The 15185-nt window shown below is 52.8% G+C and overlaps 1 protein-coding gene across 1 annotated transcript in view; it reads left to right on the forward strand.

Moving 5' to 3' along the window:
• The window catches only part of RALY (RALY heterogeneous nuclear ribonucleoprotein), a 107643-nt gene that overhangs the window by 24557 nt on the left and 67901 nt on the right, over positions 1-15185 (forward strand). The window lies entirely within an intron of this gene.

Genomic DNA, 15185 nt, shown 5'->3' on the forward strand with positions numbered 1-15185 from the left:
TTCTCTTCTCCAGGTGACTCCCCCAGCTCTCCCAGCCTGGCTCCAGAGCAGAGGGGTCCAGCCCTGGGAGCATCTCCAGGGCCTCCTCTGGACTCTCTCCATTGGCTCCACGTCCTTCCCATGCTGGGCACAGCAGGGGCACTGAAGGGTAACAAAGGCAGTGAAGCCTCCTCTCCATACACAGAGGGAGGAATCCCAAACTCATATTCCTACCTCAACAAGACCTTTACATTTTCTGACCAGCACAGACCTACTTGGCTGCAGGAATCAGAAATAACAGAAATTCCAGTCTGTTTTCCTCTTCCCTTAAGAAGGGAATGGGAAATCAATTTAGGACAAATTGGGCTAAATCAATCCAGGGAGGACGTTCTTTGAAATCAGGGAAGTGTTTGTATCTCCTCCACTGGCATCCTGGCACAGAGCTGGCCATGAGGGCATTGGTCTGGGGACTGTGGGGTGGGTCAGTGTTTGGGGGATACCCAAATCCCACTGCTGTCTGGGGCTGTTGGAGGATGGACACAGTCCTCAGAACTGGGTATGGTCAGGTTCTCTCTCTTGGGGCAGGACTGCCCAGGAAAATGGATGTGACTGTAGTCTGAGAGTCTTCCCATCGCTGCAGGGGTAATTCCAGAGGGGATTTTGGCTGGCAGGATCCATTAGCAGAGCCAGACATGAGTGCATCCCTGGAAGGTACCTTCCTCCTGTAATTACCCTCAGGGTAATTACCTTTCTCTAAGGAAATTGCCACCATGTTACACCTCCCCATCTTTCTGTGACCCTTCCGTTCCCACAGACAGGGACTTAACATCCCTTTCATTCCCTGGAGACGAGGCAGGGGTGGACAGTCAGAGTCCTCAGGAGGAGCAGGGAATTGTGTCAGGGCCCCATGGAGCTGGTGTTCCACCTCTGGTGGCTGCAGAAGCAGAACCCAGCAGGGGATGACCTGTTCCTGTTAATCCACAGCACCTCCACCTCAGCGGGGACACAGCGGGGCTGTCATCGCAGCGCTGCCTCTCTCCCTTCCCACTCCCAGAATATTTCCAGGATCCAAGCTCTCACCCACAGCCCTGTGTGAGGTACCACAGTGATCCCTTGTTTTGTGCTGAGGAGGAGTCTGCAAAGCAGGGGTGCCCAGAATGGGGGGTTTTGGGGGTAACTGGGGTGTTGGCAGAGCAGGGAGGAAGGGGCTGGGGCTGTTGTGGTGAATGGGGTGGTGTTTGGAGCTGCTTTGGCAGCTCAAGACCTGAGTTCAGTCCTTCAAAGTGGTGGGAAATAACTTGTTACGGGGGAGGAGCTCGTGTTGGTGGTGCTGCCCGAGGGGGACCCTCCCCAAAAGATTTGGGGGTGTGCTCAGGCTGCCCACCTGCCCCCATCTGTCTTGGCAAGGAGGAGCCACGTGTGTCCGGTGTCAAGTGAGCCAGGAGGGGACAGCTCAGGGGGACAGGAGGGGACAGCTCAGCTGCCCCGTGGCTCTGCTGACCCCAGCTGACCTGTGGGGTGCCCCTGCACTACCCCGTTCCCCGGGGACAGGGGTCACCTGTGGGACCAGCCGGCTGCAGGGCTGGGTGTGGGGTCTCTGCACAGTGGAGGGTTCACAGCAGGGCCCTGAATCCTGCCCATCTGCACCCTGGGACACGGAGCTGGGGGCCTTGGGAAGCAGCTCATGCCTGGGATTTTGTGAAAGTTTTGAGTTGCAGGAGCCAGGGGAGGGGGGATAGGGGGGGTGCTGCAGGGATTCCTGCAGCAGGGCTTGTGTTACACTCAGCACACGTGGGGGGATGAAAGAAGGGCTGAGGTTTCCTTCACTCTGTCACTCCCCTCTTTCAGCAGAAGGATGTTCAGGAGGAAAGGGGATGTTACTGCCCCTGAGCAAAACCATTTCCACTTCTCTCCACGCTGTTCCAATTCCCTGCCTGGTTACCTGTTGTTCTGCAGCCTGGGGAGTGACTAAATGAGACCTGTTCTTTCAGGAAAGGCAGAATATTGGTGGCTGTCTGAAATACAGAATTTGGGAGGCTGTTTGCTCAGAGCCTGGGATCTTGAAGCTCTCTCAGCAGATGTTAACTCAGGCTGGACCCTCCCCATTTTGGGAATGGGATCAGCTCAGTGCTGCCCCAAATACTGTCCAGAGCTTTTCCAGATTCAGGCATCCCATGGCCAAGAGGAAAGTCCTGCCATCCCAAAACATTTCTCCTGAGCCCCAGAACGGAGCAGTTTGGATGGGAGGGGGCCTTTGGAGATCCCTAATCCAGTCTCTGAGTGGAGAAGCTGAAGAAGGTGTTTCAGGACTGGAGGGAGACCTGGGAATGGTGGTGTAGGTTGGTTGTCCTGGCTTGGCTGGGCTGGTGTTTCCCAGCACATTCTCAGGGGCTGCCTCCCGCTTGACCCCTGGGATTCCTCCTCATCAGGGTTCTCTATCCCTACCCCAATGGTATTTTTCCAAGGATTTCTTCCCAAAGCCTCCCTCTGAGCCCTTCTCCCCATCCTTTAGGGTGTAGTAACACTCCCAGACATCCCTGCAGCACGTCCAAAGCTCTGAGGCTCCTCACCCAGCACGGTGGAAGTGCAGAGAGCCACACTCACAGTGCTCACCCCAGCTGGATGATGGTCAGCAGCTCCATCATTCTGGATCCTGTGACTGGGAAAAATGGACGAATCTGAGAGGGATGAAGCCACCTGAGCTCCCCAGCAGCCCTGGGAATTATCTGGGACTGTTTGTTTCCATCACAGCAATAAAAAAAAAGAAAAAAAAAAAAAAAAAAAAAAAAAAAAAAGAAAGAAAAAATGAAGGAAACTAAATTCCCGAGTGCACTAAAACAATAAATAAAAGATGACCTTACCAGGCAAGGATTTTTGACAGGGACTGACCTATTCTGGTGGTCCTGTCCCCTGGCATTCCATGCCCTGTGGGATGTGTTGGGAGCCTGCATGTCCCAGAGGGTGTGAGAAGCTGTTCTCTCCTAATCACCACCCACTTAGCACCTCTGGGTAAATTAATGCTCACTCCTCATTGCAAGGTAAGAAGAGATCCTGAATGAGATCTTTTTCATAGACTAACTTTTTATCATCGATTTTTGGAAATGTTTGGGACAATACAGATGTGCCAGGAAAAGTGTTTGAAATTCGAGCTGTGCTGCTCATTTGTGATTGGCCTGAGAAGCTGGAGGGTTCCTGAGGGTCCCTCAGGGCTGAGATTGGAATGAGCACAGGAGCATTTCCACACTGACACCCTGCAGGCAGGGAGCAGAAGTTTTATTCCACACAGAGCTCTGGGAGAAATTTGAGCAGCAGGGACCGTGTACCTGAGGGACAGCTGGGCAAGATGAAGAAAACAAAGCACATAACGTGACTGTCACATGCAATTAAACACCTTGTTTGAATTAGCTCCAGACATGACTGCAAACATGTCTTAGGGTCCTTCGGATGTTTGTTAAGGACCTCCTTTAAAGTGCCCCTTAATTAAATGCTCTTATCCTTGTGAGTGAGCTGCTGGTGGCACTGCTCCCCCCTTTTTCCCACCTGCCAGTGCTGCTGCTGGAGAAGCAGTTTATTGGAAAAAACTCTTCAGGAGAAGCCATGATTTTTGGAGCGTTGTCACCTCCACTTGTGGAGCTGCTGTTTTTTATCTCTTCCAGCTTTTTTTTTCGAATCCTGCCATGACTTGCGACAGCTGGGGCTGAGCCAGGGGAGGTTTTGCTTTCTCAGAAGCTCTTGGGCCCTTTGGCCCAGCCCAGGGAAGGTGTGGATCATCCCCTTGGGTGGCCACCTTGGCCCTAAGCTGAGCCTTGCCATGAGGGTTGTGCTCCACTGGTCCTGCTTAAGTGGGAGGAGTTACTTAAGGTGCAAACACTGCTCAGAGTAGTAAGGCAGCGTGTAAATGTGATGGTAAAGCTGGCTGTTCACTTACCAGCAGATAACTCCACGTCTGGGGGCCATTTCTTGTCTCTGCTTCATTTCCCCATCTGTAAAAATAGTCTAATGGAAAAAAAACTCAGGCTCAAGTCTCTCAGGAGAGCATTTTCTTGTTGCTTTCCTGGATGCTTTGTGTGTTTTCCTGAGGGTGCAGGGAGCACTCAGCCCATTCCAGGTGCCTGGTACCAGTGCTGTGCCGACAGCTCTCACAGGAGGAGCAGCTCAGGGAGCCTTTGGGAGCTGCAGTGCCATGGGGTGGGTCCAGATTCTGCTCTCACTGTGTCACAGAATGCTTTCCTGCCTTGGGGTGAATTAAAACAGCTTTGGGTTTCAGTGGCCCCACCTGGCTGGAGTGAAAGCATCTGCTGGCAAGCTGGTCAGGCCAGGCTGGACAGGGCTTGGAGCAACCTGGTCTCGTGGGTGACATCCCTGCCTTTGGCAGTGAGCCTGGAACGAGATGATCTTCAAAGTTCCTTCCAACCCAAACCATTCCATGATGTCTCTGGGTGACAGTCTCTCCTTCAGTTCAGATGATTTTCCATCTGACCTGGTGCTTTCCCTGTGGAAAGCAGCCTCTGCCACCTCTCAGATTTCATTTCTAGGATAAAGTAGCCAAAAATGGGCAACCAATTTCCTTGATACTTCCCGCTGATAATTTACTTGATAATTCCCAGCTGGTGCAGCAGTGGAGCTGGATCTGAGTCCTGTGGGTCTGCCTGTCTGGCCTTTTTGTAAAAGCCTCCTGATCCCTTAGGATCCTCCAAATGACTTTCTCTGCGTTTGGAAGATGAATGTCCCCATTCCTGTGTCCAAACCGTAGTGGCGATTTGGGGCCGTTCCATCTGCTGGTCCTGAGCCCAGCTGGGTGCTTGGGGCTGGCGCCTCCAGGGCAGCACCAGGGGCTGCAGCATCAGCCTCCTGACTCTGCTGGTTGGCAGGAGATGAAAACATCGGTCACATTTTCCACATTTCTTGCCTGATTTCTGCTTTTTAGCCATGCAAAATGGGCCTGATGTTCAGCATTCCGCACACCTTGCGAAGGCCCCGGAACGGAGGATGTCGTTCGTTTCAGGTTATCAGTCAGCTCTGGGAGCTACAGAGAAATCTGTCACCGTCTCATAAACCCCCATCCAAGCAGTGCTGTTTGCCACCGTGTGAAATAACTCAGTGAATTTCTAATTACACAGATCTAATTAAAGGCTGGCTGTAACGACTGTGCCTAATGGGGATGATACACCCATTTCATTACAGGGAGGGAATTGCGTGTGCACAACAAAGCACCCGATTGAGTGCAGGATTAATATCCACTCTCTGGAGCTGGGTGGGTGCTGGGTGGGCTGGACATCCCTGGGAGGTGCTGTGGAATCTCCTGTGGCTGCACTGGGAACACTGGCTCCTTTGGGAGGAGCATCTCAAGAGGGGTCCGTGATGATGGGGTGAGAAAGGACCCTCCCCACCTCTCCAGAGCTTGGAGGGACCATGGCCAAGCATCCAGGTGGCTGCTGGACTGGGATTTAGTGGGTTTTGTGGCAAAGCTTCGTGGTGGTAGAGCAGCAGAGGCACCTTTCCTTCTCTGTCATACCAGCCCTACCTGATCTGATGTGCTCTTGGAGAACAAAACAGCACAAAAATCGAATTACCCCACCCTGGAGATCTTTTTTTCCATGGCTTTCGGCGCTGGAGCCAAGAGCATCTGCCTGATGGAAGCCTGGCTGGGAAAAGTTCTCAGATCCTCTGTTCCCGTGAGGTGCCTCTGCCGTCAGCAGTGAGATGAAAGCACATAACCCCTGCAGTGAGCAGGCAGCTGCCTCCAGCCCTGCTGGCCTGTGCCAGGTGGCTCAGCAGGCTCTGCTGACTGATGTCCTGCTCAGCTGGTCCTTCCTTTCAGCTCTAACGCTGTGCCTGCAATCCCAGAATGGTCTGGGTTGGAAGGGACCTTCAAGATGATCTGGTCCAACCCCCCAGCCATGGACAGGGACACCTTCCTCCAGACCAGGCTGCTCAAAGCATGGCCTTGAAAATCAACTACCTGCTTATCCAAGAGCTCCAGCAGCATTCCTGTCACAAGGAGATGTTTCTTACAGCAGGACATGGACCTTAATCCATGTTGAGTGCAGGTTGCAGAGGGAACAGCTGTGCTTACAGGTCTGGAGTTTTCTATCCATATTTTTGCAGTAGTTTGTTGCTGAAGTCACACTTGCAGGAGAAGCTCTTTCCTTACCTTGGAAGTCTGTCCTGCCCAAATCCCTGTCAGATGTCAGAGGGGAGTCAAACAGGGGACAGAGGGAATAATAGCAGGGCAGTGAGGTTAAATGGATAGATAATTGATTTCTCTCAGTGCTGGTCTCTGCTGTCAGTCCATGGTGGTTAATGAAGGAGGGCAAGTGGAATTGAAGAGCCCTGTGTGGGAAGCTCAGCCTGGCACGTGCCTGGTGCCAAAGGCTCCTCGTGGTGCTCCCATGGTGTTGGAGTGGCTGCACCTTGGTGTCAGCTCCAGTCATGGAACAGGCTGCCCAGAGAGGCTGTGGCTGCCCCATCCCTGGAAGTGTCCAAGGCCAGGCTGGTCTGGTGGAAGGTGTTTAATAATTGAAAATAAAGTAAAATACAGTAATAATGACAAATAATAATGATAATAAAAAATGGAAAAAAGCAAGTGATGCTCAATGCAGTTCCTCACCTTCCACTGAGCGATGCCAGACCCCCCCTTCCCGAACCCACATCAGCCCCCAAAATACAGAGGTGCTTGCAGTGCTGAATATTTACACCAGATTGGTGTCCTGAGCAGTGACACCATCCCAGAAGAGCCCAAACCCCCCGTGGCAGGTGCCCAGGGCTGGTGCAGGGCAGGAGCCCCGGGGAGGGTGCAGTGGGAGCAGCACCGTGGGGAGCACAGACCAGCCCAATTCTGCACCAGCCACTGCACATCTCACACCCAGCTCAGGCTGCTGGTAGAGCTCCTGGGAGGTATTTCCATCTTGGATCCCACAAACTCTGGGCAGGTTTGAGCACAGCCCCTGATGGTGCCTGGATCCTGAGCTCGCTGTTGTTGGTGGACGGGGAGAGGCTTTGCCAGGGTGGTGATTTCCATTTCCCTCTGCTCCTGCATGTCACCCTGCTTTGTGCAGCAGCTAAAAATAGTGGAAGGAAAGGTGTGAGCCTGCTCTGGGGGAAGGGCAGAGGGAAGCCCTGTGTGTGTGTGTGTGAGGAACTGGACTCCTGCAGCTGCAGGAGCGTGTCCGTCACGCAGGCACCATGTGTGCTCAGCCCCTGCTGCTGGATGGGCTCTGGCTGCACAAATAAACAGGCTCTGTTTTCAGGCACCCCACCAATGCCTCTTGCTAGCCTTGACTTTTTGGCTTGTCTCTGTATTTTTAGCTGCAGGACACCCTGTCCCCAAGCCTGGAGAGGAGCTGTGTTTCTCATACCTCTGCAGACGTGCGAAGCCAGCTCTCGTCCTTCCCTGCTCCCAGTTTAGCAAGGGGAGGGCAGCAGGGTGGCCGGGCTGAGGGCCTGGGATGTGAATATCCATTTGTCCTGGAGCTTATTTATGGTTGGGATGAATAAAATGGTTATTTAGTGTGGAGAAGAGGAGGTAAAGGGGGGACATTCTCACTCTCTGTGACTCCCTGCCAGGACAGGGGAGCCAGGGGGTGATTGGTCTCTTCTCTCAAGCAACAGGGCAAGAGGAAATGGCTTCAAGTTGTGCCAGGGGAGGTTTAGATTGGATATTAGGAAAGATTTCTTCCCAGAAAGGATGGTGAAACACTGGAACAGGCAGCCCAGGGCAGTGGTGGAGTCACCATCCCTGAAAGTGCTCAAAAACCACATGGATGTGGTGCTTAGGGACACGGTTTAGTGGTGGCTTTGGCAGTGCTGGGTTAATGGTTGGACTCAATTATCTTTCCAACCTTAATGATTCTGTGATTTTAAGTGAAGGGAAAAAACCCTCCCCAATTACACTCAGCACAAGGCACAGTTTCTTTGTGCTTCACTGCGAGGGGGACGAGTTTGGGAGTTTATTCTCTTTTATTCAAAAGTACAGAATGATTTAGCACAATGCAAAATTAAATGTCACTTTGAATAAAGGATCAGATGTTCTTCCATTTGCCAAGTGCTGGAAGGAGCACATGATTCCTGGTGCACTACTTCAGTCACGCTGAACCCACCTTTGCATCCTTCTCTACTCGTGCAGCAGAATCCACCTTTCCAGCCAGCTGAGCCCTTCTGTTAACCTGGTGCTGCTCTGGGAGCCTCCTGCCACGTGTGAGCACCCCCACCCTGGTCCCTGTCACTGTCTAGGGCAACAAGGCTGGTGAGGGGAGCACAAGTGCTGTGAGGAGAGGCTGAGGGAGCTGGGGTTGTTGAGCCTGGAGAGGAGGAGGCTCAGGGGAGACCTCAGCACTCTTCTGCAACTCCTGACAGGAGGGGGGAGCCAGGGGGGTTTGGTCTCTTCTCCCAGGAACCAGCAGTGGGACAGGAGAGCACAGCTTAAGCTGTGCCAGGGGAGGATTTGGTTGGATATTAGGAAGTTCTTTCCAGAGAGAGTGCTCAGCCATTGGAATGGGCTGCCCAGGGAAGGGGTGGATTCTCTATGCCTGGAGGTGTTTAAGGTGGGACTGGATGTGGCATCAGTGCCATGGCGTAGTAGGCCAGGTGGTGTTGGATCAAAGGCTGGACTTGATGACCTCAGAGGTCTTTTCCAACCTGTTTGATCGTGTGATTCTGAGATTCTGTCTCAGCTCCTCTTCATCCCCTTTACTCCCTCTGTCTGCTCTGAAGTCCTCACTCAGATGCTCCCTCAGGCCTGGACTGCAGTTGGAAGTGTCTGAAGGGCTCCCTGCTGGCATTCAGGCTGTCTGTGTGCTTGGAGTGAAGCACTTTGCTGATGGGGGCACAAAAGCCCACAAGCTTCTGCAGAGCAGGTTTGCTCAGGCCCTGGGGGCTGCCAGGCCTGCTCCCCGTCCCTGTCCCAGTGTAAGATGAGCTGGGGATTGTTCTGGGATTGAGGTGGCTCCGTGCCCTCCTGTGACAGCCTGACTGTCCCAAGGTCTGCTGTCACCACGCTGATGTGTGTCCCTGGAAGATTGCATGACCACCTTGTACCCAGGGAGAGCCACCCAAGGTCACAGGCTGCTGGCAAACCTCAACACCCCTGCTCCTGATATGCTGTGGGGGTGCTATTTTGCCTCACAGAGGGCTCCCAGGGCAGGCAGGGACCAGAGGAGCTGGAGTGAGTCCCAGGCAGGTGTATCCCCATCCCCACCTCACACGGGAAGCACATGCCAGGGTGGCTGGGTGGGAATTCTGCGGTCAGAGAGAGGAAAAGCAAGACAGAGCGGGTGCAGGTGCAGGTTTTATTCACTGTGAGCAGGCTCCTGTGCATCCAGCTGCTCCCCAGGCCTGTGGGAGGATGGATCAGGCTGCCATGTGCTGCAGTTCTGGGAAGTTTGGGAAGGACGGCTCGAGCTTGCCCTTCTTGTCCTCTGCCAAGAGAGGGTGGTGTGGGCTTAGCATAAAATCATAAATCCCACCATGATTTGGGTTGGAAAAGACCTTAAAACTCCTCCTATCCCACCCCTGCCATGGACAGGGACACCTTCCACCAGCCCAGGTTGCTCCAAGCTCCATCCAACCTGGCCTTGGACACTTGCAGGGATCCAGGGGCAGCCACAGCTTCTCTGGGCACCCTGTGCCAGGGTCTGTGGATTATGCTGTTATCCCACTGCACACCAGGCTGGTGTGGGCTGCACAAGGCTTAGTTGATTTTCATTAAAGCAGAAATAGGTGCATATTTGGGGGGGGCAGCCATACAGCTCCTTACCAGAGGCTGCTGCTGCTGCTGCTGGGTTTTCCTGGGCGTTATTACCCGTTCTCCCTGTGCAACTGGTGCTCCCCAAGCTCCTAATTCCCCGTCCCAGCGCCGAGATGAACAGCTGAAGAGATTTTTGCATTTTTTAATGGCCCTCTGCTGTGCCTGAATTAATGGAAAAAATGGACTGAAACGAAGCTGAAGGTACTGAAGGGAGAGGATGACAAATTGGCTTTGGAGCGTGGCAGCAACGAGCACTGTCAGGGGTTCACGCACTGACCTTTATCTAAACAGAACTGTGTGTAACAGATAAGAATATTTAACAATAATTAATGTCACATCAGCGCCGAGAACAAAATGACTACATCAAACGGGCAAGGAATCCACTGCAAATTACTCAAAAGAGAAATGTCAGCTCCTTCCTATCTGCAGCCTCCTTGTGCTGATGGGGCTGGAACGAGCCGGGAGGGCACGTGGGCAGAGGAGCCATTAAAAATGATTTAGGGACTGGGTGATATCCACAGGAATGAGGGAGAGGGAGCAGGAACAGCAGCGGCTCTGCTGGACCAGAGTCTTGTAAAATCAAACACTAAACCGAGCTGATAATTGGGTGGGGAGAAATGTGTACAAAGCAATTATCTCCACTGCTGAAGTTCTGACAGGCAGCTCGGGGTTTCTCTGCCCTTCCACTGAGGTGTCCCAGCGTGCTGGGCTTCAGCAGGCACTGCCCTGGCTCCTGAGCCCCCCCCTTTGTGTTTTACAGAAGGGTGAAAACATCACTGGCCAGGGGTGTTGAGATGTTTTTCATTCTCTTTGCGAGCTGGGGCTTTCCCAGCTGCCCAGGAGCTGGGATGTTTGGAGGCTGGCATAGCCATGGGCAGTGTCAGTGCTGGGGGAGAGCAGCTGGGCCCCAGGGGATGCCTGTGCTCGTGTTTGGGGTGGGCAAGGCACTCTGCAGTTCCTAAATTCCTAAAAATGAGTGATGGTGCATGGACTGTTCTCTGGATTTCACCCATTCAGCTACTGGATTATTTCCTGAACATGAATTAATTTATCTGCATGGCCACCTTTGGGAAGTGTTATCAGCCTCAGTGAGAGGAGGTAAGCACAGAGCTGAAGCCCAAGGTCATGAAGGGAGTGTGGGGAAGTGCCAGGAACCGCTCCTGAATCCCTGGAATTCTTGGCTGGTACCCTAAAGGCCAGTGCTGTCTGTCTGCAGCACCTCTCCCACCCCTAGTCCTGCTGCCCACTAATTAGTTTTGTTGTCAGCATTTCCCAGTGGGAGGAGGCAGCCAGGTGCCTCTGGATTAGCAAGGGTGTGAAAAATGGCTTTCCAACTGGCCTGGTGACCTTCTGACAGCAGGAGGATTGACAGGCAGGAGATGGAGACGTCACGAGACAAAATTAGGAACGATGGGGAGCTGTGTCTGTGCCCCTTGAAGAGGATCAGGAAAAGCCCAGGAAAAGCCATCCTGGGCTGGGACGTGGTTTAGGGTTTCATGCCTCCATCACAGAAGATGCTCTGGCCCTGTTTGCCTTGGGCAAGGCACGTTTTGCTCCCAGAGCTGCGTGGGTTGCGGAGCAGGATGGTGTGGGAGAGAGGTGGGAGCAGAGCTGGTCCCCTGAGCACTCCCTGAGCACCATCCTGGCCAGAAGGTTTGCTCAGAAGAAGTGTCTGATGTGCTCAGTGGCTGAAGAAACCCAGCCCAAGGCAGGATGAGCAGATCAGTGGCAATTAGAGGGTCTGATTATCCAGCTCGTGGCAGGGGGTTGGACTGAGATGACCCTTAAGGTCCCTTCTGACCCAAACCATTCTGTGATTCTCTGAATATTGATTCACTGGGGAGAAATTATGACATTTAAGGATCACTGGAAGACTGAAGGCAAACTGAGGTATTGCTTAGAATGAAAGGCTGAGAATTTGCATCAGAATATGAGAGCAGGGCTTTGACAGCAATGGGCAACTAATTAAAGGGCATTAGTTAAATGGGGTTCCTCCTCTTTGATCTCCCATGGTAGAAGTATAGAAAAGGTACTTGTTAGAAAAACAGATTTAAATGAATCCAGTGTGTTACTGATAACATCTGGAAAAGCAGGAAGGGCAGAGATCTCTGCTTTGGTTCTCACTTCAGGCATCTCTTTTCCAGGAGGACCCTGCAGTCACTCAGCCCAGCCAAGCAGCCAGAGCAGGTGCCTGGGAGTGTTCCCACATTTCTCAGGGACCTTTGCTGTGCCTCAGCACGTGATGCTGAACAACCTTCTCTTCTGTTCAAACCCCTTGGCTCTGCAGAGATGCCATTTCTTCTCACCCGTTTCAAAACTGAGTTTCTCAGAGAAGTTTGATGAAACAAAGGAAGGAAGAACCTGAGGGGAACAGGAGTTTCCAGTTGTACCATCTGATTCGATCTGGGACGGGCTTTTTTATGCACATCCGGAGCTGGTGCCATTTCCCACCTGCTCCACACTTGTTTTAAATGACACGTAATTATGACAGACAGTGCAGAGATGGAGCTTCATCCCCAATTAAATTGCACTTTCTGTCTTTTCATTTCCTGCTCCTGTTGAGGAGCAGACCCCTGGGAGAGCAAGATCTGTAGGTTTAATGAAGTAGACGGTGCCTGCACAGTTACAGGTGATCCTGTTTATTAGCAGCAAATCAGTGCTGATACATATTGTTTCCAAAATATCAGGCTCGTGTGGCGCCCTGGGGAGTGTTTCGGGTGAGTGGAAGGCTGCTGTCAGGATCCCAGGTCAGCAGGTGAGGGAATATCCCATCCAGGAGATGTCTCCAGCCCCACATCCAGCACCACTGGGTTGGTTCCTCTTTAGTTTTCCTGAAGTTGATCCCACTGCTGGTGGCAGTGAGGCAGCCCTGGTCCCATGGGTCCATCCCTACAGGCCCCCTGGATGAGCAAGAAGGGCACTTCTTGGAAACCCCTCAGAAAGACCATCTGTTTGCAGGTCTTCTGCCCTCAGCAGTTGCCAACCAGTACAGACTTGTGGCTTTAGGGACATCAGAGGGTGTTTTCATCAGGGTCTTCATCCCCACGTGGTGCTGGGGGGATACTCCCTGTGCCCTGAGCCCAGTGGGACTGTGGACACCATGTACCAACCCCACTGCTGTGCTGGGCACATTCCCTTTGCTGCTTCATCAGAACTTACCCATGGTGTGGAGTCCCCTGCCCTGAGGACGAGTCTCGTGTTTTTAAGGGTCTCTGATGTATCTTAGTCCGTATCTGCACTGTTCCACTCTTTATTCCCTCCCCCAGCTCCCTCTGAATGCCATCCAGCCCCGTGATTTATGACCCTTCAGTGCCTTTTGCTTTTTCTTGGAGGAATTCTGTTTAATTTTTATGCCCGTTATCATTCGGGGAGGGAAGGGAAAGGCTTGGGGAGCCCAGAGAGAAAATAAACCAGCACCTTTTAGTGCAGTTACCGAGTTCCAAAGATGTATTTTGGCAGGGGACCTGCATCCACTCTCCTTCACTTTTGCAACATGGGTTGAAGTGATTCTAGGAAAATCAGGCCACAGGGCACTCAGCTGATTGACTCAGCCCTGCAAGGGCTGGACTCTGCTTTTCCTGCTGCCTGAATTCCCCAGGACTCACACACTAAAGAGAATCTTGGTGTAAGAGCAGGGAATGGCTTTAAGCTGGGGAGGGTGGATTTAGGTGGGATATTGAGAAGGAATCCTTCCCTGGGAGGGTGGGGAGGCCCTGGCACAGGTTGCCCAGAGAAGCTGTGGCTGCCCCTGGATCCCTGGAAGTGTCCAAGGCCAGGTTGGACGGGGCTTGGAGCAACCTGGGACAGTGGAAGGTGTCCCTGCCCATGGTAGGGGGTGGCACTGGATGATCCTAAAGGTCCCTTCCAACCTAAACTATTGTGGGATTCTGTGATAATTTGGTCTTTCATGTAGCTGAACCTTTGGGAAAAGAGGGATTATGGAGCAGCAGAGGTGCACATCCTTTTTTTCAGCTCCCCTGATCCTGCTAATGGTGAAGTTTTTCTGAGCCACCCCTTTACTGCTTCCACCTCAGGTTATCAGTCAGCTTTGTAGACCTCACCTGGGTCAAACTGAGCATCCCCAGGGACACAAAGACATGCAGTGATTTGGCTCTTGGTCTCAAAGAGGTGGGGCCAAGAGCAGACCTTGGAGCTTCTGATGCTCTTTGATATCCCTCTGCCCCTCCACCCTTGGGTTGTTCTTTGCACCAGCAGAAGGCTTTAGGAGCCAGATGAGCGCTTTGGCCTCAGTCCAGGTGTCAGGGTGAGTTTGGGAGGAGATGGGAAATCAGAACTTCAGATTTCCAGCAGGCGTCGTCAGAGCAGGCCACAAGCCATTTGCTTTTCCTCATTCCTGGGGTGTTTTTGAAGAGTTTTGGTGTCCAGGGCTCTGCTCAGACCTCGTTTGGCCTCCTCTCTCCTGTATTTCTCCTGCTTGAAGGCCCATTCCCAGGGCTTTGCTGCAGTCCTTGATTCCAGCACTTTGCACATTGAATGGAACTTCTGAGAGATGCTGCCAGATCTCTGGAGAGGCTCAATAAACACAAGTGATGGATCCACTGACGTGGAGGGGAACTGAGGAAACAGCCCTGGGAAGTTGTCCATCTCAACTGCTTTGCTGGGTTCTTGGGTGATGGGAAATGTGGCCCCATGGCAGCATCCCCTGCTTTAACCTCTGTCACTGTGGTGGCTTTTCCATGACTCCCTGTGCAGGAGGGATTATCCATGGAGTGTGGAAGCCACTGATTGGCTCCCTGGATCCCTGTGACCTCGGTGTTGGTTGGAGCCCAGGGCTGCATTTTCTGTCTCTTTAGCACTTCCTCAGTTTTAATTAAAAGCTTCATTCCAGTTTGACCTTTTGCAGTGCTGTGGCAGAACTGGGACTGAACTGAGCCTCTCAGGCTGGAGAGTCTCTCCTGGCAGGCTGGGAGGAGCTGTAACTGTTCACCACCACGTTTGTGATGTCTGCAGGAGCCCTGGCTGCCCCTCCTGCCCTCCCTTGGGATCAGGCAGTCCGTGTATCCAAGTATCATAAAATGGAATCATAATCCCAGAATGGTTTGGGTTGGAAGGGACCTTCAGGATCATCAACTGCACCCCCCTGCCATGGGCAGGGACACCTTCCAATAGCCCAGCTTGCTCCAAGCTCCATCCAACCTGGCCTTGGACACTTCCAGGGATCCAGGGGCAGCCACAGCTTCTCTGGGCAACCTGTGCCAGGGCCTGCCCACCCTGACAGGGAAGAATTTCTCCTCAATATCCAACAAACCCCGCCCTCCTTCAGCTTGTAACCATTCCTCCTTGTCCTGTCCCTCCATCCCTTGTCCCAAGTCCCTCTCCAGCTCTCTTGGAGCCTCTGTAGGTACTGAAAGGCCACAATAAGGTCACTCCAGAGCCTTCTCCCTCTCCAGGCTGAACAATCCCAATTCCACCCACAGAACATTTCAGTTCAAGTTTGTCC

The sequence above is a fragment of the Myiozetetes cayanensis genome, unplaced genomic scaffold, assembly GCF_022539395.1.
Source record: "Myiozetetes cayanensis isolate MyiCay16 unplaced genomic scaffold, myiCay2020 scf19, whole genome shotgun sequence".
NCBI classification, from domain to species: domain Eukaryota; kingdom Metazoa; phylum Chordata; class Aves; order Passeriformes; family Tyrannidae; genus Myiozetetes; species Myiozetetes cayanensis.